The sequence below is a fragment of the Mesoplodon bidens genome (assembly GCF_964165515.1).
Source record: "Mesoplodon bidens genome assembly, contig: HAP1_SCAFFOLD_523, whole genome shotgun sequence".
NCBI lineage: Eukaryota > Metazoa > Chordata > Mammalia > Artiodactyla > Ziphiidae > Mesoplodon > Mesoplodon bidens.
Window position 1 is genome coordinate 208934 of NW_027672342.1, and position 23867 is coordinate 232800.

At 42.4% G+C, this 23867-nt stretch overlaps 1 pseudogene across 1 annotated transcript in view; it reads right to left on the bottom strand.

The window, feature by feature from the left end:
• LOC308610339 (ubiquitin-like modifier-activating enzyme 1) overlaps window positions 1-18890 on the bottom strand; it is a 50679-nt pseudogene extending 31789 nt beyond the window's left edge. Inside the window, exons 1-3 of the transcript in view lie at window positions 18827-18890; window positions 17840-17929; window positions 12428-12724 (exon numbers count right to left, since the gene is read on the bottom strand). The product of the transcript in view is annotated as a ubiquitin-like modifier-activating enzyme 1 (transcript). The remainder of the gene's footprint in view (window positions 1-12427; window positions 12725-17839; window positions 17930-18826) is intronic.
• Between the last annotated feature and the right edge of the window lie 4977 nt (window positions 18891-23867).

A 23867-nucleotide genomic window follows, 5' to 3' on the forward strand; every position in this document is an offset into this window, starting at 1 on the left:
ATTACTGATGAATATAGATACAAAAATTCTCAACAAAATAGTAGCAAACAGAATCCAACAGCACATTAAAAGGAAAATACACCATGATCAAGTGGGATTTATTCCAGGAATACAAGGATTCTCCAATATATGCAAAGCAACCAATGTCATACACCATATTAACAAATTGAAGTAGAAAACACATATGATCATCTCAATAGATGCAGAGAAAGCTTTCGAAAAAAATCAACACCAGTTTATGATAAAAACCCTCCACATAGTAGGCATAGAGGGAAGATTCCTGAACATAATAAAGGACTTATATGACAAACCCACAGCAAACATCGTCCTCAATGGTGAACAACTGAAAGTATTTTCACTAAGATCAGGAACAAGGCAAGGTTGCCCACCCTCTCAACTCTTATTCAACATAGTTTTGGATGTCTCAGCCACAGCAATCCGAGAAGACAAGGAAATAAAAGGAATCCAAATTGGAAAAGAAGAATTAAAGTTGTCACTCTTTTTCTTTTTAATTAACAATACAGCAGCTTTAATAGGGTAACAGTCCAGAGAAAAATGTTACATTAGGCACTTGACATCTCATTTAAATTTTTTTCTTAAAACTAAAAGGTTTCATTTTAACAGATAAATTTCAATGTACTTTTTAAAACTGATTGTTAATTAAAGCCTAAGCAATTATAAAGAAAATACACAATGATATTCAACCAGAGGTTAATTTTCTGGTCATACTGACATGTTAAAGTACTTTTCTTAAAATTTAATTTACCTGAGACTGAGTTCTCAGGTATCTTTTTGGTTAAAAATATTTGTTAAGATAGGTGATAATTGGACTATTTTTATATTGACAACTGAAATAAAGCTATAAACTGTCAGTCAGTGTTTAGGGACCCCGAACCAACTTGTCAAAAAAGTACATTTTATACCCATAATATCATCATTTTCACATGATTATCCTTTCAAGTTATCATAATCTGTTACTGGCTTCTTGTCTAAGAATTTACAGGCCTAAGGTGAGGCTGTCAGGTAAATGACTGGCATATACAAATCAAAGACTGTGTTCAGGACAAGAGAGCCACACCCAGTGCCTGATGGACAGGATTCACCCATTAACCCGTCACTTTGGAGTCTGCCTAACAGGAGCAAGTCCTCCGAGTTCTGACAGCCACATACGGACAAGAAAGGCTGCTGAAACTTATTTAATTAGACTTAGAGGTACTACTGCTGTTAGGAGTCTGTTTATAAAGATTTTTAATCATACGTTATAATTTTTTTTTCAGGTAAAAAACTTGGTTCCAACTGTTACAGGCATAAAAGTATTTCCCCTGGGATTTCCTTCACATCGAGAAGGTACCCATATATTTTTAAATAGTCTTCCTAACTTTGGGAAAACGTTGCCCTCCCTCCAACACCCCCCCCCACATGAACATAACCAAATCAGTTGTAATAAAGTACAGCACACAGAAATGACTGTTGGCCTCCTATGAGGACACTGAATACCATCCATCCCACAGGTTCACTCAACAATCTGCATGTGTTCCTGAGGAGAAATCCATCGAGTCCCTTTGCTGTTGTGACATCTCCAAAGTCAGCTTTTCCCGTATCAATCGTTCTGGACTTCACCCACCATGATCATCTCATTTGGATTTCAATGCTTCCTCCCATTCAACAGCCGATTCAGAGTTCTTGGGAATTGCTGGAAATATTGATTGCATTTTACTTCGAAAGTCTTTTATACTGTGAACTCCTAAAGCCTTCCAGACTGCGAAGCTGATCACACCAACCCCACACCAGGCGTAAAGTGAGCCCCACCCCAGGGCTCGCAAGGCAAGGGAAGACCTGCTCTCCGGTAAGGCAGCCGTGGCCACACTTCCCTGCTAATGTTGGAGGGTCTCCTGCAGAGGCGGGGGGCTGTTGTGGCTCACCATAGGGACAAGGACACTGCCAGCAGAAGTTCTGGGAGGTACTCTAAAGTTGTCACTCTTTGCAGATGACCTGATACTACACAGAGAGAATCGTAAAGATGTTACCAGAAAATGCCTAGCGCTAATCAATGATTTTGGGAAAGTAGCAGGATACAACTTTAATGCACAGAAATCTCTGGGATTCCTATAGGCTAATGATGAAAAATCTGAAAGAGAAATTAAGGAAACACTCTCATTTACCATTGCAACAAATAGAATAGGAACGAATATACCAAGGTAGACAGAAGACCTGTATGCAGAAACCTATAAGACGCTGATGAAAGAAATGAAAGAGGATACAAAGAGATGGAGAGATATATTATGTTCTTGGGTTGTAGGAATCAACATAGTGAAAATGACTATATGACCTAACGCAATCTACAGAGTCAATGCAATCATTATCAAATTACCAATGGCATATTCCAGGGAACTAGGAGAAAAAATTACACAGTGTGTATGGAAACAAAAAAAGACACTAAATACCAAAAGAACTCTTGAGAAAGAAAAACGCAGCTGGATGAATCAGGCTCCAGGACTTCAGACTATACTACAAATCTACAATAATCAAGATAGTACGATACTGGCACAAAAACCGAAATATAGATCAACGGAACAGGATAGAAAGCCCAGAGGTAAACCCATGCACATATGGTCACCTACTTTTTGATAAAGGTTGCAAGAATATACAATGGAGATAAGACATCCTATTCAACAAGTAGTGCTGGGAAAACTGAAAAGCTACATGTACAAGAATGAAATCAGAACACTCCCTAACACCATACACAAAAATAAACACAAATGGATTAGAGTCCTAAAAGTAAGTTTCCACACTATCATACACTTAGAGGAACACATAGGCAGAACACTCTATGACATAAATCACGGCAAGATTCTTTGTGACCCACTTCCTAAAGAAATGGAAATAAAAACAAAATTAAACAAATGGGAACTAATGAAACTTAAAACATTTTTCACAACAAAGGGAACCACAAACAAGACCAAATGACAACCCTCAGAATCAGAAAATATTTGCAAATGAAGCAACTGACAAACGATTAATCTTCAAAATTTACCAGCAGCTCATGCAGCTCTAAACCAAAAAATACAAACAACAATCCAAAAGTGGGCAGAAGACCTAAATAGACATTTCTCCAAAGATGATACACAGATTGCAATAAAACACATAGAAGGTTGCTCAATATCATGAATCATTAAAGAAATATAAATCAAACTACAATGAGGTGTCACCTCACACTAGTCAGAATAGCCATCAACTTCAAAATTCTACAAACTCTAAATTCTGGAGTGGTGTATGGAAAACAGTACCCTCTTGCACTGTTAGTGGGAATGTAAATTGTTACAGCCACTATGGTGAACAATATGGAGGTCATTAAGAACCTAAAACTTGAACTAATATATGACCCCGCAATCCCGCTTCTTTGTATATACCCTGAGAAAAGCATAATTCCAAAAGGGTCATGGACCACAAAGTTCATTACAGGTGTAATTACAATAGCCAGGACAGGTAAACACCTAAGTATCAATTGACAGAAGAATGGATAAAGAGGGTGTGTCATATATATACAATGAAATATCACTGAGCCATAAATAGAAATAAAAATTGAGCTATTTGCAGTTAGGTGGATAGACTTAGAGTCTGTCATACTGTGTGAAATGAGTCAGAAAGAAACAAAAGACAAACTTTTTGCTAAAATATATATATATATATATAGGGAATTAAAAAAACATTCTGATGAATGTAGGTGTAGGACAGCAATAAAGATGTTGATATAGAGAATTGACTTGAGAATATAGTGAGTGGAAAGGGTAAGCTGGCATGAAGTTAGAGAGTCGTCTGTACATATATACACTACGAAATGTAAAATAGATAGCTAGTGGAAAGCAGCTGCATAGCACAGGGAGATACGTTCAGTGCTTTGTGACCACCTAGCTTGGTGGGATAGGGAGGGTGGGAGGGAGATGCAAGAGGGAGTGGATATGGGAATATACCTATAGCTGATTCACTTTACTATACAGCAGAAACTAACACAACAGTGTAAAACAATTATATTGCCATATAAATGATAAAAAAACAATATGCTGTCTAAAAGAACCATTTTATCATTAAGGACACACATAAGCTGAAGGTGAGGGAATAGAAATTGATAGTCCAAACAGTTTCCAAACAAGTGCAGGACTTGATCTCCCAATCTCAGGTAATACAGACTTTCAGTCAAAGTAGGTCACAAGTGATAAATAAGGTCAGTATACAATGATAATGGATCAATTTATCAAGAGAAAATAATAATTGTAAATATATATGTACTGAACGTTGCGGGATTAAACATATATTTAAATCAACCATTAAGAGATCTGATAGAGGGCTTCCCTGGTGGTGCAGTGCTTGAGAGTCCACCTGCCGTGCAGGGGGCATGCCTTCATGCCCCGGTCTGGGAAGAACCCACATGCCGTGGAGCGGCTGGGCCCGTGAGCCATGGCCGCTGAGCCTGCACGTCCGGAGCCTGTGCTCTGCAGCGGGAGATGCCACAACAGTGAGAGACCCGTATACCCACACCCGCCCACAAAAAAAAAAAAAAAAAAGATCTGAGAGGATAAATCAAAAATAAAACAAATAATAGTAAGTGACTGTATTATCCCACTTTCTACCTTAGAAAATTAATAAAGAAACAGAATGTACCTAATAAACTTATAGAAAACTTCCATTCAACAGTACCAAAATTCATATTCTGCTTAAGTGCTGAAGGAGCATTTCCCAGAATGGACACTGTCTTGAAACATAAAGCAAGCGTTAACAAATTTAAGAAGATCAGAGTCACATTAAGCATCTTTTTTGATCATAATGTTATGAAGCTAGAAATCAATAACAAGAGAAAAAGAAAAATCCCTTATATGTAAACTTATACAACACACACTGGAAATATATATGGGTCAAGGAAGAAGTCAAAAGGGAAATCTGAAACTACCTTCAGATAAACGAAAATGACAACATACCAAAACGTTTGGAATATAGAAAAATCAGTCAATGGATGAATTAATTTTAGCAATCATAGATTCTTCTAAAAGAGAAAAGAATAATCTAAAATAAACCACTTGTGCATATGCATGAAGGACTAGGAAAAATGAACAAATTAAGCACCAGGAATAAAAGGAAAAAAATAAGAGAGATTCAAATGGAAATGAATAAAACAAATATCAGATAATTAGGAAAAACTGAATCCAAGTGTTGGAATTTGGAAAGGATCATAAAATTGACAAGATTTAGCAAGACTAACGAAGAGAAAAAAAGAGCTTAATAAATAAAACTTTAACTGAAAGAGGAGAAATTGCAGCTGACACCATAGCATACAAATAGTTATAAAGAATGCTAAAAAACTGGGTTACAAAAATGGATAAATCTCCAAAAACTCCTATATAAAACATAGCAAGACAATCATGAAGAAGCAAAAAACAAACAAACAAAAAATATCTTGATCATACAAATACTGACTTAGGAAATTGAAGCACTATTCAAAACTCTCCCAACAAAGAGAAGCCCAGGATCAGTTAGTTTCACTGGTGAATTCTACTGAACATTTAATGAAGATTTATTGCCAGTCCTTCCCAAACTCTCCTAAATAACTACAAAAGAGGAAACATTTCCAAACTCATTTTATAAAACCAGGATTTTCTTGATTAACAAAGCCACATAAGGAAATAGAAGGGAACACAAAACAAAACAAAACAAAACAAAAAGCACAGAACTTACAAGCTAATATCCTTGTACATATAGATGCAAAAATTCTCAACAAAATTCTAGCAAACCAAATTCAAAAACACACTAAAATGTTCAACATGCTAAGGTGAAATAATTCCTGGTGATGCAAGGGCAGTTAACATTTTTAAATCAAAAATTTTAATTTACGACACGAATAGCATGCAGAAGAAATGTTTGAAAGAATTTTCTAAATTTTCTTGATTAAAGCTTTCAACTACCTGGGGAGAGAAGAAACATTTTAAATGTAATAAAGATCATATATTATCAAGCCCACAGCTAACATCATATTCAAGATGAAAAGCGGAAAACTTTTCCTCTAAGACAGGAACAAATAAAAAATGCTCACTATCACCACTTCTCTTCAACATAATAGTAGAATCCCTAGCCAGAACCATTAGGCACGGAAAAGAAATGAAAGGGATCCAAAGTGGAAAGGAAGAATTTAAAATGTCTTGGTTTGAAGATGACATATTCTGTATGCAGGAAATCCTAAAGACTCCACCAAAACCCCATGAAACTGTTAGAACTAATACATGAAATCAGTAATTTTGTTGGATTTGAAATAAGAATACAAAATTAGTTGCATTTCTATACACTAACAAGAAAATACCTGAGAGAAAAAAAAAAAAACACTTACATTTACCGCAGCACCTAAAACAATAAAATGTTAGGAATACATTTAAGCAAGGAGACAAAACCATCTGTACACCTAAAAATATAACATTTACAAAAACTGAAGAAGATATATGTAAATAGAAAAGTATCCCATATTTCTAAATTGAAAGAATTAATACTGTTAAAATGTTCACGCTACCTCAAGCTATCTACAGTTTCAATGGAATCCCAATCAACATTTCAATGACAATTTTCCCAGAAATAGAATAATAATCCTAAAAATTGTACGAAACAACAAAGGACACTGAAAATAGACAAGGCAATTTTCAGCAAGATAAACAAAGCTGGGTGCAACTCACTTCCTGGTTTCAAACTATTATACAAAGTTACGGTAACCAAAATAATGTGAAATTAGAATAAAAACAGACAAAATACCAATAGAATAGGACTGAGAGCCCAGAAATAAACTCAGCCATGTCCAGTCAACTAACACATGACAAAGAAGACAAGAATAAACAATGGAGTAAAAATAGACTTTACACTAAGTAGTGTTGGAAAAGCTGAATATCCACATGGAAAAGAATAAAATTGAACACCCATCTTAGATGACTCAAAAATTAACACAACGTGAACAGAAATCACAAAATCCTTAGAATTAAACAGAAAAAAATCTCCAAGGCATTTGTGTCAGCAATGATTCTTTTGGATATGATACCAAAAGAAGAAGGAACAAAAAGAAAATTCAACATGTGTGAAAACATCAAATTTAAAAGCCTCTGCACAAAAAGAAACTTGAACAGAGTGAAGAGGCAAAGGAACAGGAGGCATAAGAATTCTCCTATGGAATGGGAGAAAATATTTGCCAACAACATGCCAGCTACAGGACTAATGTTGAAACATAAAAAAGACTTAGTTTTTTTTAGAAAAGTTGAATAATCTAATTAAAAGGTGGGCTGAAGATCTTAGCAGATATATTCCCCCCATAGGAGACGTACAAATGACCAACTGACACATGAACATTTGCTCAACCTCTTTAATAGTAAGAGAAATGCAAAATAAAACCACAATGAGATAGCAACTCACGCATTTCATAGTGGTTATTATGAAAAAGAAAAGACATAAAAGTGTAGTCAAGCATGTAGAAAACAGGGAACACTTACAGACTTTTGGTGGTAATGTAACTTAGTACAACCACTATGGAAAATAATATGGATGTTCCTCAAAATTCTAAAAATAATACCACCATATAACCTAGCAATTCCATTTCTGAATATACATAATTGAAAGAAATGAAATCAGTTAACTTACAGAGATATTTGCACTCCCATGTTCACTGTGTAAATATTTATCTAAAATATGCCAGGCATAGTCACTAACCGTTTATCAATGATTAAATGGATTAAGAAATGTATATATTACGACAGTGGATATTATACAGTCATATAATGAAATTCCTGCAATTTGTGACCACATATAATCAACTTGCAGGCATTATTCTTAGTGAAACAATCAGAGACATAAAGACAAACTGTGTGATCCCACTTATTTATGAAATCTAAATGGCTGAGGTCTTCAAAAAAAAGAGTGTATATGTATTTAATAGGTGTGAGGTTCGGAGAAATAGGGAGATGATAGTCAGAGAGCATAAATTTCATGTTATAAAATGTGTAACTTCTTGGGATCTAAATTACAGGATAGTGAGTTAGTTACCAATACGTTATTGCATGTTTAAAAGTTACTCGGAAAGTAGATCTTAAATGTTCTTACAGCACACACACAAATTTGGTAACCATGTGAGGTGATAGAAGTATTAACTAACATTATTATCACATTATTTCACAGCATAGATGTAAATCTAACCATCATGCTGTGTACCTTAAAACTGCCAACGTTATATGTCAATTGTATCTCAGAAATGTTGGGGAAATTGCTTTAAAGATAAGACCAAAATGTTTCAAATCCATTGAGAAAAGATAAGGAACAAACTTCTCAAGATTGGCCTTGGCAATAATTCCTTGGCTATGACAGCAGTAGAGCAGGCAACAAAATCAAAAGTTAAGTGAAGTGAAATTGAACTGAAACATTCCTATATAATAAAGGAAACAATCAATAGAATTAACAGGCAATCTACAGAATTGCAGAAAATATTAGAAACACATACGAGATAAGCAGCTAATAACAAACATATATTAGGAAAGTGCAAAACCTCTGTAGTGGAATATCACCTCATATCTATTAGATTGTCTATTATAAAAAAAAAAGAGAAGATAGCAGGCATGACAAAAGGGAACCCTCCTACATTCTTGTTAGGAATGCTGACTGGTATAGCCGCTCTAGAAACCAGTTTGAAGATTCCTCAAAAAGCTAAAAATGTAGAACTACTAAATCATCCAGAAAAAATCTTTGGATATTTTTATAGAGGAAGGAAAATCACCGAGTCATAAAGATACCTGCATCCCATGTACACTGCACCATCATTCTCAAATGCCATAACAGGAAAACAACACACTTAGGCGGAATAGATGGAAAAAGAAAATGTGGCACAGAAAAGTATTTTGTGTGGCAGGAAAAAAATGTGTCACAATAAAAATATATTCAGGCATAGTAGAAGGAAAATGCTGCCTTTTGTAACAAAATGGGTGCACCTTGAGGGCACTATGTTAAGTCAACATCTCTAATAGTAAGAGATGTTGAGCAGAAGTACGATGAAGTGAGAAGTACTTAAGAAGTAAGTCAGGCATATAAAAACAAACATGGTGTGATCTCACATATTTCAAAAAAAATTAATCTTAGTTGCAGGTTTTTCTCCTTCATCACTTAAGATGTCCTGCCAGTCCTTTCTGGCTTAAAGAGTTTAACATCTGTCTTTCTCAAACTCTTCCAAAATATGGCAGAGGGAGGAAAAGTCCAAAACTAATTCTATGGAGACACTATCACTGATACCACAACCAGACAAAGATATCACAAAAAAAGAAAACTGCAGGACAATATCACTGATGAATATAGATGCAAAAATCCTCAACAAAATAGTAGCAAACAGAAGCCAACAGCACATTAAAAGGAAAATACACCATGATCAAGTGGGGTTTATTGCAGGAATAAAAGGATTCTTCAATATATGCAAATCAATCAATGTGATACACCATATTAAAAAATTGAAAGAGAAAACACATGTGATCATCTCAATAGAAGCAGAGAAAGCTTTTGAAAAAATTCAACACCAGGTTATGATAAAAACCCTCCACACAGTAGACATCGAAGGAAGATTCCACAACATAATAAAGGCCATATATTGCCAGAGTCCAGCTCTAGTGAGTCTCGGGATACCCGAGGGATGGATAGCGTCAGCAAAGGAAATAATTCTATTACACTTCTTAAAGTATCAGCATTGCATGTTTCTCTTTCTCATGTCTTTATTCTCCATTCTTCCTCTATTGTTTACAATCACAGGTTTATATATCGTAGTTGATTACATTACCAGGTACGTGGCCAAACAATCTTAGCACAATCAAACCTGAAAATATTCTATAAAGATTTTTTAAAACAAACATCCCCTAGTTTCTCGATGTCCTATTAAAATATTTCCCCAAGTTCCCATTAATCACAGGTTGTTTCTTAGTAACCAAGCCAAGCAGTTCTATGATTATTTCAATTGTAAAATTTGGAGCTACTTGTTCCTATTTTTCTTCTTGCATGTGCATCCTTTTACAATGGTTCCAGGAAAATAGTTACAATGTACCTGCATGCTCTTTCTCGTTGTTTCCTTCAACTGAGACAGCGTTTTCTCCCTATCCGGGCAACGAATTCTGCTCTAGTCATTTGTTTTTCTATAATTAATTTTCCTTTATAATAGAACCATAAATTTCCTATGTCATCATCAGGAACTCCAGCCCATGGCCGTAACTCCATACTAGAGGGTGTTTTTAACAAAAACATCCCCTTAGCTCCAGGCTCTTAATTCTTTACCATTTACACAGGGCTTTAGTGGGTACTTCCCATCCTATGATAGTTTCAGGAGGGGGAGTCCTAGAGGAATTTTTTTTCACCTGGAGCAACATCCCCCCAAAATTGCCCCTGTATGTAAAGTTATTATCATAAAACATAACAACGGAGCTGTAGTCCACCTTACTGACACGGCACTGCCTTGTAGTGCCTTCCGTTGCTCATGACTTTGTCATGGTGCAATGCCTCCAGGATGGCTTCCGACATCTCCCCCTTTTTTATTTTTTAAAAGTGCAGTATGTAGCTCCACGGAAAGTTGTTTGATGCTTTTAATAATTATTCTAATGAGGACTGGAAGTAAAAATATCAGAATTAGTACAACAACTGCCATGATTCCTCCATTAATGAGCATTGAGAATAAGGTTTTATGTGACACAAGTGACTTAATACTTTCAAAAAATTTCTGAGCAGACTGTGCCGGAGATAAACCTAAGTTTGTATTTCCTATGTCATGAATATCTTGATGTAATTTAGTAGGGTCTAAACTAGCATCTGTTTGGTTCCAAACTCCCATAATATGAGTCCGAATTTATTCCCAAGAATATAATGATTCATTCACTTTTAGAGGAGTAACACAAATCCATCTATATTTTTTATGACACCTCAAAGCTAATCTTACTTTGAGCGCTGTTAATTCATGCCCTATGTGTAAAATTGCTTCTTCTAAGGCATCCACCTTTGCTTCTAACTTTCTGTCTATAACTTCCTGAGTAGCCAGAGCTAAAGATACATTTTTGAAAGCTCATTTACATGTTGAGCTGTATGTACATGTTGAGCTAAGGAACTTATTGAAAGAGAAAGTGATGCTATTACAGCTATAATTGTAGATATTGCTAGAATTAAAGCTGCAACAAGTCTCTTTGAATGTAATAAAAGTTCAGTTTCATGCAAAACATGTAAGCCATAATCATCATACAAGGCAGATGATAATTTTAAGGCAACATAATGTATGGAGGTCGTTTAAGAATCATTAAAACTTGTACATTCATAGAGGGATTTATACAACTTGTCGAAATACAATCATAGCAATGTGTCCAAAAAGTAGAATCAGAAGTATTATAATAAATATTTAGATCCACATATTTTGGGGCTACCAAGAATACATGAGGTGCAGACACACAAGCCTGCATAGAATAAATGCCCATATTTTTAGGTCTATGAAGAATAACTGGTGGTGGTGCAGCAATAGCTTTCCAAAGCTGGGTCTGTGCATAATACATACTCTCTTGAGCCATAGTTAGTATAGGAGGCACACATCCTCCAGTGTGCCATCTATAAACAAGCATAGAAGCAGGAATGAGTGTATTATTCCAATCATAATGTGCATGATGTTGTAAATAAGATCTATAATCCTTTCATGGATCAGGATTACTCCAATCATGCACATTTTTGTGGTATCCTCTATGGGAATATCAATTCTTGAAGAATATATACAATAATTCCATGTAGGAAATCTGGTATTGGTATCTACAGCGTCCCAGTTACTATCCAATTGGTCTTCCGGAGATTGTAATATAGATGATTGTACTCCTGTATGGATACCATAAGGAGGATTACAAGGAAGAAATTTTAAAGATGAGAGGAAGGTTGATTATATGTTGGATCTTCTCCAGGTGCTAGGTAAATCAAAGACCAAAGAAGTCTCTTATTAGATTGACTCAAAGGAGAAGCAGTAAGCTGTCCTTTAAGAAAAACCGGTATACATCCATCCTTACGAGAGGCTACAGAGTTATTAATTGATGGAAATATAAAACATATAGTATGGAACCCTGATTTTCCATGAAATGTAAAATTATTATTTGTTTTAAATTTATTATATGGATAGGAGCTTATGGCTCCTCCCATTAACCTGGGCATAGTAGTAGACACTGGTATACCCTCATTATCCCAGGCTACAGTTTGTAAAATCGGTGGATCAGGGAGATATGTCCAATAAGATTTATCCAAAGCATTTCCCCTAGTTACCTGGCAGGCCAATATAGCAAGCATAGCAACAACAAGATTTCCAGGTGTTAAGGTAGCTCCCTGCTCTGTTACCACTTTATCGGCGTCATCAGCAAGCGTTTAATCTGACCCCACGTTGGTGGATTCGAAGTTCTTGTAGAGATGGCTTGTGTCTTGCGAGGTCTTGGGTGCGGACGCGGAAGACAAAGAATTGGTCTCTCTCCAATGGTGAGCTTTTGTATCTGCTGCAGCAGTGGTTCTTTAGCTGATGGTGATTCATTAGCTGACGTCTCCGGCTGTGGTGCCTTGTGCCTGACTGGGAAGTGGTAAGGCGGGGTCGGAGGGCCCGACATGACTGATGAGACGGTCAGGCACCCACAACGGCGAGTCAGCGTCCTGTGGAAATACACAAGCATACCCTCAGCCGCTGGTTAGAAAATATCAGGTCCTTTCCATTGACGAGTGAGCAGATCCTTCCATTTCACCCTATGTTTAGGTTTATTAATATCGGGATTCCAATGTCTCATCATGGCAGTATTACCTTGTGAATCAGTATTCAAATTATTTAATACAAATAGTGTGTGTTGAAGATGTGATGTGGAGAAGTGTATTTGAATTCCCCTTGCTGTAAATTTGTAATTTGAACTTTTAAAGTATGATGGGCTCTTTCCACTATTGCATGACCCTGAGGATTATAGGGGATTCCCATAGAATGGGAAATATTAAAGTTTTCACAAAAGTTTTTAAAAGCCTTAGAAATGTAGGCAGGAGCGTTATCAGTTTTTAGAGCTTTTGGAATGCCTAGAAAGGCAAAACAGAAAAATACGTGTTGCATAACATCCTTAAAAGCTTTCCCGGTTCTTGCTGAGGCAAGAATTACATGAGAATAGGTATCCACAGAACCATGTACATAAGATAGCTTTCCAAAAGTTGGCACATGAGTTACATCCATTTGCCATAACATATTAGGTAATAATCCTCTAGGGTTGACCCCCATGGGCAAACTGGATGAATAAGTTGGACAATGTGGACAATTTTTAATTATAGATCTGGCTGTCTCCCGGGGCAGTTGAAATTGATATCACAGAGCTACGGAATTTTGATGATGCAAATTATGTGAAGCTTGTGCCTCCTCAATACAAGGGAAAGCGACAATTCGTGTCAAAAGGTCAGCTTGGCGATTACCTTCACATATGATTCCAGGCAAGTTAGAATGTGACCTTACATGACTGACATAATAAGGTAAAGAACGTGCCCAAACTTGTTTTGTAAAGAAGCTCACAGTGATAGTGCCAATGGTGGCGGTGCCCACGGTGACACTGCCCACGGTGACAATGCCCATGATGACAGTGCACATGGAGACAGTGCCCACGGTGCCATTGCTTATGGTAACAGTGCTCACAGTGACAGTACCCATGGTAACAGTGACCACGGTGAGGGTCCTCATGGTGATAATGTCCATGGTGAGAGGTCTCATTGTGACAGTCCGCATTGTGCCAGTGCTCATGGTGACAGTGCCCATGGTGACAGTGACCATGGTGAGAGTACTCGCGGTGGTAGTGCTCACACTAATAGTGCTCATGGTGACAGTGCCGATGGTGACAGTGCTCACAGTGACAGTGCCCATGGTGATAGTGCCCATGGTGAGAGTCCGCCCATTGATAGTGCCCATGGTGGCAGTTCCCATTGTGAAAGTGCTCATGATGACATTTCCCATGTTGGTAGTTCCCATGGTGACAGTGCTCATGGTGATAGTGACCATGGTAACAGTGCACATGGTGGCTGTGCCCTTGGTGACAGTGCCCATGACAACAGTACTCATGGTGACAGTTCTCACGGCGATAGTGCCAATGGTGACATTGAACATGGTGGCAGTGAAAAACGGTGACAGTGACCATGTTGACAGTTCTCATGATAACAGTGCACACGGTGACAACCAAAGCAGACAGTACTCACGGTGACAGTTCTTATGGTTGCAGTACACATGGTGACAGTGATCACAGTGATAGTGCCCATTGTGGAAGTGCCCACAGTCACAATTCTCATGGTGGAGTGCTCAAAGTGACAGTGCCCATGGTGAAAATACCCAGGGTGACAGTACTCATGGTGAGAGTGCTCATGGTGATAGTGCCCATGGTGACAGTGCCCATGTTCACAATTCTCACAGTGATAATGCCTATGCTGAGAGTACCTAGGGTGACAATGCCCATGGTGACAGTGCCCATGGTTTCATGCCCATGGTGACTGTGCTCATGGTGACAGGGCTCATGTTGGCAGTGCCATAAATAACAGTGTTCATTGTGGCAGTGCTCATGGTGACAGTGCCCATGTTTACAGTGTTTATGATGATAGATATCACAGTGTCAGTGCCCAAGGGGACAGTGTCCAGGATGACAAAGCGCATGGTGATACTTCCCATTGTGACTGTGGCCATGGTGACATGGGCCATGGTGACAGCATCCAGTGTGACAAGGCCCATGGTGACAGTGCTCATGGTGACCATGCCCATGGTGACAGGGCCGATAGTGAGAGAACCAATATTGACAGTGCTCATGGTAAAATTGCCCATGGAGACATTAGCCGTGGTGATAGTGCTCATGGTGACAACCCCACGGTGACAGTGCCAATTTTGATGGTCCCCGTGGTGACAGTTCTTATGTTGAATGTGACCTAGGTGACAGTTCTCACGGTGACAGTGCCTATGGTGAAAATTCTTATAGTGACAGTGCTCACGGTGAGAGTGCCCATGGTGTTATTACCCATGGTGAGAGTACTCATGGTAAAAGTGCCCATGGTGACACTGCACATGGTGGCAGTGCAAAATGGTGACAGTGCCCATGGTGATATTGCTCATGGTGACACTGCTTATGGTGATAGTTCTTATGGTGATAGTGTGTATGGTGAAACTTGACAGTGACAGTGCTCATGGTGACAGTGTTCACGGCGATAGTGCCGATGGTGAATGTGCCCATGCTGACAGTGCCCATAGTCATAATTCTCACGGTATAGTGCTCATGGTGACAATACCAGGGTGACAGAGCTCATGGTAAAAGTGCTCATGGAGACAGTGCCCATGGTGACAGTACCTAAGGTGACAATTCCCATGGTGAGAGTGCTCATGGTGACAATACACAGGGTGTCCTGCCCATGGTGACAGTGATCATGGTGAAACTGCTCATGTGGACAGTGCCATAAATGACAGTTCTCACTGTGGCAGTGCTCATGGTGACTGTGCTCAGAGGGACGGTGCCCATTGTTACAGTGCTTATGGTGACAGAGGTCACGGTGGCCATGCCCACGGTGACAGTGCCCACGCTGACAAAGCCCATGGTGATACCTCCCATTGTGACAGTGCCCACAGTGAAAGAGCCCACGTTGACAGTGCCCAAGATCACAGTGCCCATAGTGAGAATGCTAATGTAGACTGTGCCCTTTGTGACAGTGCCCACTGTGACAATGCCCATTGTGACTCTGCTCACGGTGACCGTACTGATGCTGACAGTGCCGATGGTGATAGTGCCAATAGTGAGAGTGCTCACAGTGAAACTGCCCATGGAGACACTGCCCATGGTGATAGTGCTCATCGTGACATCCCCTCGGAGGCAGTGCCAATGGTGAGAGTCCCCGTGGTGACAGTTCTCATGGTGAAAGTGACCCTATTGACTGTGTTCATGGTGACAATGCTCAAGGTGATAGTCTCCATGATGACAGTGCCCATGGTGACTGTTCACATGGTGACAGTGCCTATGGTGATAATGCAATTAGTGACAGTGCTCATGGTGAGAGTGCCCATGGTGATAGTGCCCATGGTGAGAGTCCTTACATTGATAATGCCCATGGCGGTAGTTCCCATTGTGAAATTGCTCACGATGCTGGTGACCATGATAACAGTGCACGTGGTGGCAGTGCCCTTGGTGACAGTGCCCATGATGACAGTACTCATGGTGACAATTCTCACGGTGATGGTGCCCATGGTGACATTGCACATGGTGGCAGTGAAAAATGGTGAGAGTGCCCATGTTGACAGTTCTCATGGTGACAGTGCACATGGTGACAACCCATGCAGACAGTACTCACGGTGATATTTCTCATGGTTGCAGTACCCATGGTGACAGTGCTCACAGTGAGAGTGCACATGGTGGCAGTGCCCATGGTGACAGTGCCCAAAGCACTATTGTCTATGTTGACAGTGCTCATGGTAACAGTGCCCATGAGACAGTGAGTAAGGTGAGAGTGCTCACAGTGATATTGCCCATGGTGACAGGGCTCATGGTGACAGTCCGAATTGTGTCAGTACCCAGTGCAACAGTGCTCGTGGGGACAGTGACGACAGTGAGAGTGCTCACGGTGATAGTGCTGACGGTAATAGTGCTTATGGTGACAGTGCAAATGGTGACAATACCCATGGTGACGGTACTCATGTTGAAAATACCCATGGTGGCAGTTCTCATAGCGACAGTTCTCATGGTGACAGTGCTCATAATAGCAGTTCCCAAGGTGGCAGTGCTCGTGGTGACAGTGCTACTGGTGACAGTGCACTTGGTGGCAGTTCCCATGGGGACAGTACCGATGGTGACACTGTGCATTGTTACAGTGCCGATGGTAACCGTGCTCACGGTGATAGTGCACATCGTGAGAGTGCCCCTGGTGGTAGTTCACCTGGTGACAGTGCTAAATAGTGACAGTGCACATGCTGACAGTGCTCATGGTGATAGTGCCCATGGTGACAGTGCACACGGTGATAATGGACATTGTTACAGTGTTCATGGTGACAGAGCCCAAGCTGGCAGTGGCCATGGTGACAGTGCCCACAATGACAGTGCCCTTGGTGACAGTGCCCTTGGTGACAGTGCCCATGCTGACACTTCTAACGGTGGCAGTACGCATTGGGACAGTTAGCATGGTGAGATTTGGCACAGTGATAGTGCCCATTGTGACAGTGCTCACAGTGACAATGCCCATGGTGCCAGTTCCCATAGAGACATTCCACATGGTCACATTTCTCAGAGTGCATGTGCCTATAATGATATTACCCATCTTGACACTGCACATGGTGGCAGTGCAAAATGGTGACAGTGCCCATGGTGACATTGCTCATGGTGACTTGGCTTACATTGATAATCCTTATGGTCACAGTGTGCATGGTGACACTGCACAGAGTGACAGTGTTCATGGTGACAGTGTTCACGGTGATAGTTCCCATTGTGAGAGTGTCCATGATGACAGTGACCATAGTCACAAATCTCATGCTGTAGTGCTCACAGTGACAGTGCCCAAAGAGAAAATGCCCAGGGTGACAGTACTCATGGTGAGAGTGCCCATGGTGACAGTGCCCTTGGTGACATTGCCCATGTTCACAATTCTCACAGTGATAATGCCTATGGTGAGAGTACCTAGGGTGACAATGCCCATGGTGACAGTGCCCATGGGGTCATGCCCATGGTAGAGAGCACTCATGGTGACTGTGCCATGTTGGCAGTGCCATAAATAACAGTGCTCATTGTGGCAGTGCTCATGGTAACCGTGCTCATGGTGACATTACCCTTGTATACAGTGTTTATGGTGATAGATGTCACGGTGTCAGTGTCCACGGGGACAGTGTCCACGCTGACAAAGCCCATGGTGATACTTCCTATTGTGACAGAGCCCACCCTAACAGTGCCCATGGTGACAGCGCCCAGTGTGACAAGGCCCATGGTGACAAGGCTAACGGTGACCGTGCCAATGGTGACAGTGCCGATGGTGAGAGTGCCAATAGTGACAGTGCTCATGGTGAAACTGCCCATGGAGACATTGCCCATGGTGATAGTGCTCATTGTGGCAGTGTTCATGGTGACCATGCTTATGGTGACAGTGCCCCTGGTTACAGTGCTTATGGTGATAGATGTCACGGTGGCCATGCCTATGGTAACAGTGCCCATGCTGACAAAGCCCATGGTGATACTTCCCATTCTGACAGTGCCCAAGGTGACAGAGTCCATGGTGACAGTGCCCAATATCACAGTGCTCATGGTGAGAGTGCTAATGGTGACTGTGCCCATGGTGACAGCGCCCATTGTGACAACACCCATTGTGACAGTGCTCACGGTGACCGTGCTGATGCTGACAGTGCCGATGGTTATAATGCCAATAGTGAGTGCTCACGGTGAAAGTGCCCATGGAGACACTGCCCATGTTGATAGTGCTCATCGTGACAACCCCTCGGAGGCAGTGTGAATGGTGAGAATCCCCGTGGTAAAAGTTCTCACAGTGAAAGTGACCCTGTTGAAATTGCTCATGGTGACAGTGCTCAAGGTGATAGTCTCCATGTTGACAGTGCCCATGGTGACTGTTCTCATAGTGACAGTGCCTATGGTGATAATGCTCTTAGTGACAGTGCTCACAGTGACAGTGCCCATGGTGACAGTGACCACGGTGACTGTTCTCAACGTGATAGTGCCCATGGTGACAGTGTTCATGATGACAGCCCGCATTGAGGCTGTGCCCGTGGTGACAGTTCTCAGGGTGATAGTGCTCATGGTGATAGTACTCACGATGACATTGCCCAAGGAGACAATACTCACGGTGTCAATAATCATGGTGAAAGTGCCCATGGTGGCAGTTCTCATAGGGACAGTTCTTGTGACAGTGCTCATGGTGGCAGTGCTCGTGGTGACAGTGCTCATGGTGGCAGTGCCCATGGTGAGAATACCAATGGTGACACTGCACATGGTGACAGTGCACATAGTCATGGTGCCTCTGGTGGCAGTGCAAAATAGTGACAGTGCCCATGGTGATATTGCTCATGGTGATAGTGCCATTGGTGAGAGTGCCCATGGTTATCATGCTCATTGTGACAGTGTCCATGGTGACAATGCCCCTGGTGACAGTGCACACCGTGAGAATGCCCATGGTGGCCGTGCCCATGGTCAAAGTTCTTATCATGATAGTGCTCACGGTACCAGTGTTCATGATAATAGTGCCCACGGAGGCAGTGCCCACAATGAGAATGCCAAAGGTGAGAATACTGACTGTGACAGTTCCGATGGTGACTTTTCTCTCTGTGATAGTGCCCTTGGGGAGAGTTAGCATGGTGAGATTTCTCACGGTGATAGTGCCCATTGTTTCAGTGCTCATAGTGACAAGACCCATGGCTCCAGTGCCCATCCTGGCATTGCTCATGGTGACAGTTCTCACGGTGACAGTGCCCATGGTGATATTACCCATGGTGACAGTACTCAGTGATAAAATGCTCATGGTGACAGTGCCTAAGGTGATAGTGCACATGGTGGCAGTGCAAATGGTGACAGTGCCCATTGTGACATTGCTTAATGTGATAGTTCTTGCGGGGATAGTGCACATGGTGACACTGCCCACCGTGACAGTGCTCTTGTTGACAGTGATCACAGTGATAGTGCCAATGGTGGAAGTGCCCATCGTGAAAGTGCCCATGGTGACCTCTCTTATGGTGAGAGTGGTCAGAGTGTCAGTGCTCATGGTGAAAGTGCCCATGGTGACGGAGCTCACGGTGACAGTGCCCATACTTATAGTGTCCATGGTGACAGTACTAACAGTGAAATTGTCCATGGGAACCTTGCCCATGGTGACAGTGCCCATGGTCACAACCCTCACGGTGAAAGTGCTCACGGTTACAGTTCCCATTTTGACAGTGACGACCATGACAGTTCTAACAGTGATTGTGCACATGATGACAATGTTCATGGTGAAAGTTCACATTGTGCCAGTGCCCAAGGTGACAGTGCTCATGGTGACAGTGCCCAAAGTCACAATACACATGGTGACAGTGCTCAGGCTGACAGTTCTCATGGTGATAGTGTCCATGGTGACAGTGCACATGGTGATACTGAGAATGGTGACAGTGTTTGTGGTGACAGTGGTCATGGTTGCAGTACCCATGGTGATAGTGCTGAAACTGACAGTGCCCTTGGTGATAGTGCCCATGGTGAGAGTGCTTACATTAATAGTGCCCATGGTGGCAGTTCCCATTGTGAAAGTGCTCATGATGACAGTGCCCATGTTGGTAGTTCCCATGGTGACAGTGCTCACGGTGATAGTGACCATGGTAACTGTGCACATGGTGGCCGTGCCCTTGGTGAGAGTGCCCATGATGACAGTACTCATGGTGACAGTGCTCACCGTGATAGTGCCCATGGTGACAGTGCCCATGGTGGTAGTGCACACGGTTGCAGTGAATAATGGTGACAGTGCCCATACTGACAGTTCTCATGGTGACAGTGCACATGGTGACAGTGTTCATGATGACAATGTTCACGGTGGTTGTTCCCATGGTGAGAGTGTCCATGGTGACAGTGCCCATAGTCACAACTCTCATGGTGTAGTGCTCACAGTGACACTGCCCATGGTGAAAATACCCAGGGTGACAGTACTCACGGTGACAGTGCTCAATGTGATAGTGCCCATGGTGACAGTGTCCATGTTCACAATTCTCACAGTGATAATGCCTATGGTGAGAGTACCTAGGGTGACAATGCCCATGGTGACAGTGCTCATGGTGTCATGCCCATGGTGACAGTGCTCATGGTAACAGTGCTCATGTTGGGAGAGCCATAAATAACAGTGCTCATTGTGGCAGTGCTTAAGGTGAGCATGCTCATGGTGACAGTGCCCATGGTGACAGCGCCCAATGTGACAAGGTCCATGGTGACAGTGCTCATGGTGACCGTGCTCATGGTGACAGTGCCCACGTTTAAAGTGCTTATGCTGATAGATGTCACGGTGTCAGTGCCAATGGGGACAGTGCCCACGCTGACAAAGACCGTGGTGATAATTCCCATTGTGAAAGTGCCCACGGTGACAGTGCCCAGTGTGACAAGGCCCATGGTGACACTGCTCATGGTGACTGTGCCCATTGTGACAGTGCCGATTGTGAGAGTGCCAATAGTGACAGTGCTCATGGGGAAACAGCCCATGGAGATACTCCCCATGTTGATAGTGTTCATGGTGACAAGTCCACAGTGACAGTGCCAATGGTAATAGTCCCCGTGGTGACAGTTCTTACATTGAATGTGACCATAGTGACAGTTCTCACGGTGACAGTGCCTTTGGTGAAAATTCTCATAGTGACAGTGCTTATGGTGAGAGTGCCCATGGTGATATTACTCATGGTGACAGTACTCATGGTAAAAGTGTCCATGGTGACACTACACATGGTTGCAGTGCAAAATGGTGACAGTGCCCATGGTGATATTGCTCATGGTGACATTGCTTACGGTGATAGTCCTTACAGTGATAGTTTGTATGGTGAAACTGCACACGGTGACAGTGTTCATGGTGACAGTGTTCATGGCAATAGTGCCGATGGTGAGAGTGCCCATGGTGATATTGCCAATGGTGAGAGTCCTTACGTTGATAATGCCCATGGTGGTAGTTCCCATTGTGAAAGTGCTCACGATGCTGGTGACCATGATAACAGTGCACGTGGTGGCAGTGCCCTTGGTGACAGTACCCATGATGACAGTACTCTTGGTGACAATTCTCACGGTGATAGTGCCCATGGTGACATTGCACATGGTGGCAATGAAAAATGGTGAGAGTGCCCATGGTGACATTGCACATGGTGGCAGTGAAAAATGGTGAGAGTGCCCATGTTGACAGTTCTCATGGTGACAGTGCACATGGTGACAACCCATGCAGACAGTACTCACGGTGATATTTCTCATGGTTGCAGTACCCATGGTGACAGTGCTCACAGTGAGAGTGCACATGGTGGCAGTGCCCATGGTGACAGTGCCCACAGCACTATTGTCTATGTTGACAGTGCTCATGGTAACAGTGCCCATGAGACAGTGAGTAAGGTGAGAGTGCTCACAGTGATATTGCCCATGGTGACAGGGCTCATGGTGACAGTCCGAATTGTGTCAGTACCCAGGGCAACAGTGCTCGTGGGGACAGTGACGACAGTGAGAGTGCTCACGGTGATAGTGCTGACGGTAATAGTGCTTATGGTGACAGTGCAAATGGTGACAATACCCATGGTGACGGTACTCATGTTGAAAATACCCATGGTGGCAGTTCTCATAGCGACAGTTCTCATGGTGACAGTGCTCATAATAGCAGTTCCCAAGGTGGCAGTGCTCGTGGTGACAGTGCTACTGGTGACAGTGCACTTGGTGGCAGTTCCCATGGGGACAGTACCGATGGTGACACTGTGCATTGTTACAGTGCCGATGGTAACCGTGCTCACGGTGATAGTGCACATCGTGAGAGTGCCCCTGGTGGTAGTTCACCTGGTGACAGTGCTAAATAGTGACAGTGCACATGCTGACAGTGCTCATGGTGATAGTGCCCATGGTGACAGTGCACACGGTGATAATGGACATTGTTACAGTGTTCATGGTGACAGAGCCCAAGCTGGCAGTGGCCATGGTGACAGTGCCCACAATGACAGTGCCCAAAGTGAAAGTGCCGACAGTGACAGTTCCCATGGTGACCCTTCTCACGGTCACAGTGCCCATGGGGATAGTTAGCATGGTGAGATTTCTCACGGTGATATTGCCCGTTGTGACAGTGTGCTCTGTGAGAAGGCCTATGATGCCAGTGCCCATAGAGACATTCCGCACGGTCATATTTCTCATGGTGAAAGTGCCTTTGGTGATATTACCCATGGTGACAGTGTACGTGGTGGCAGTGCAAGAAGGTGAGAGTGCCCATGGTGATATTGCTCATGGTGACTTTACTTACAGTGATAGTCCTTATGGTGACAGTGCACATAGTGACAGTGCACACAGTGACAGTGTTCATTGTGACAATGTTCATGGTGATAGTTCCCATGGTGAGAGTGTCCATAGTAACAGTGCCCATAGTCACAATTCTCATGGTGTAGGGCTCACAGTGACAGTGCCCATGGTGAAAATACCCAGGGTGAGAGTACTCATGGTGACAGTGCTCATGGTGATAATGCCCATGGGACAGTGCCCATGTTCACAATTCTCAGAGTGATAATGCCTATGGTGAGAGTACCTAGGGTTACAATGCCTCTGGTGACAGTGCCCATGGTGTCATGACCATGGAGACAGTGCTCATGGTGACAGTGCTCATGTTGGCAGTGCCATAAATAACAGTGCTCATTGTGGCAGTTCTCATGGTGACCGTGCTCATGGTGACAGTGCAAATGTTTACAGTGTTTAAGGTGACAGAGTTCACGGTGTCAGTGCCCATGGGGACAGTGCCCTTGGTGACAAAGCTCTTGCTGATTTTTCCCATTGTGATAGTGCCCACGGTGACAGCGCCCATGGTGACAGCACCCAGTGTGACAAGGCCCATGGTGAGAGTGCTCATGGTGACCATGACCATGGTGACAGGGCCGATAGTGAGATGGCCAATAGTGACAGTGCTCATGGTGAAACTGCCCATGGAGACATTGCCCATGGTGATAGTGCTCATGGTGACAACACCACGGTGACAGTGCCAACGGTGATAGTCCCCGTGGTGACAGTTCTTACATTGAATGTGACCATGGTGACATTGCTCATGGTGGCAGTGCTCATGGTGACAGTGCTCAAGGTGATGGTCTCCATGTTGACGGTGCCCATGGTGACATTTCTCATGGT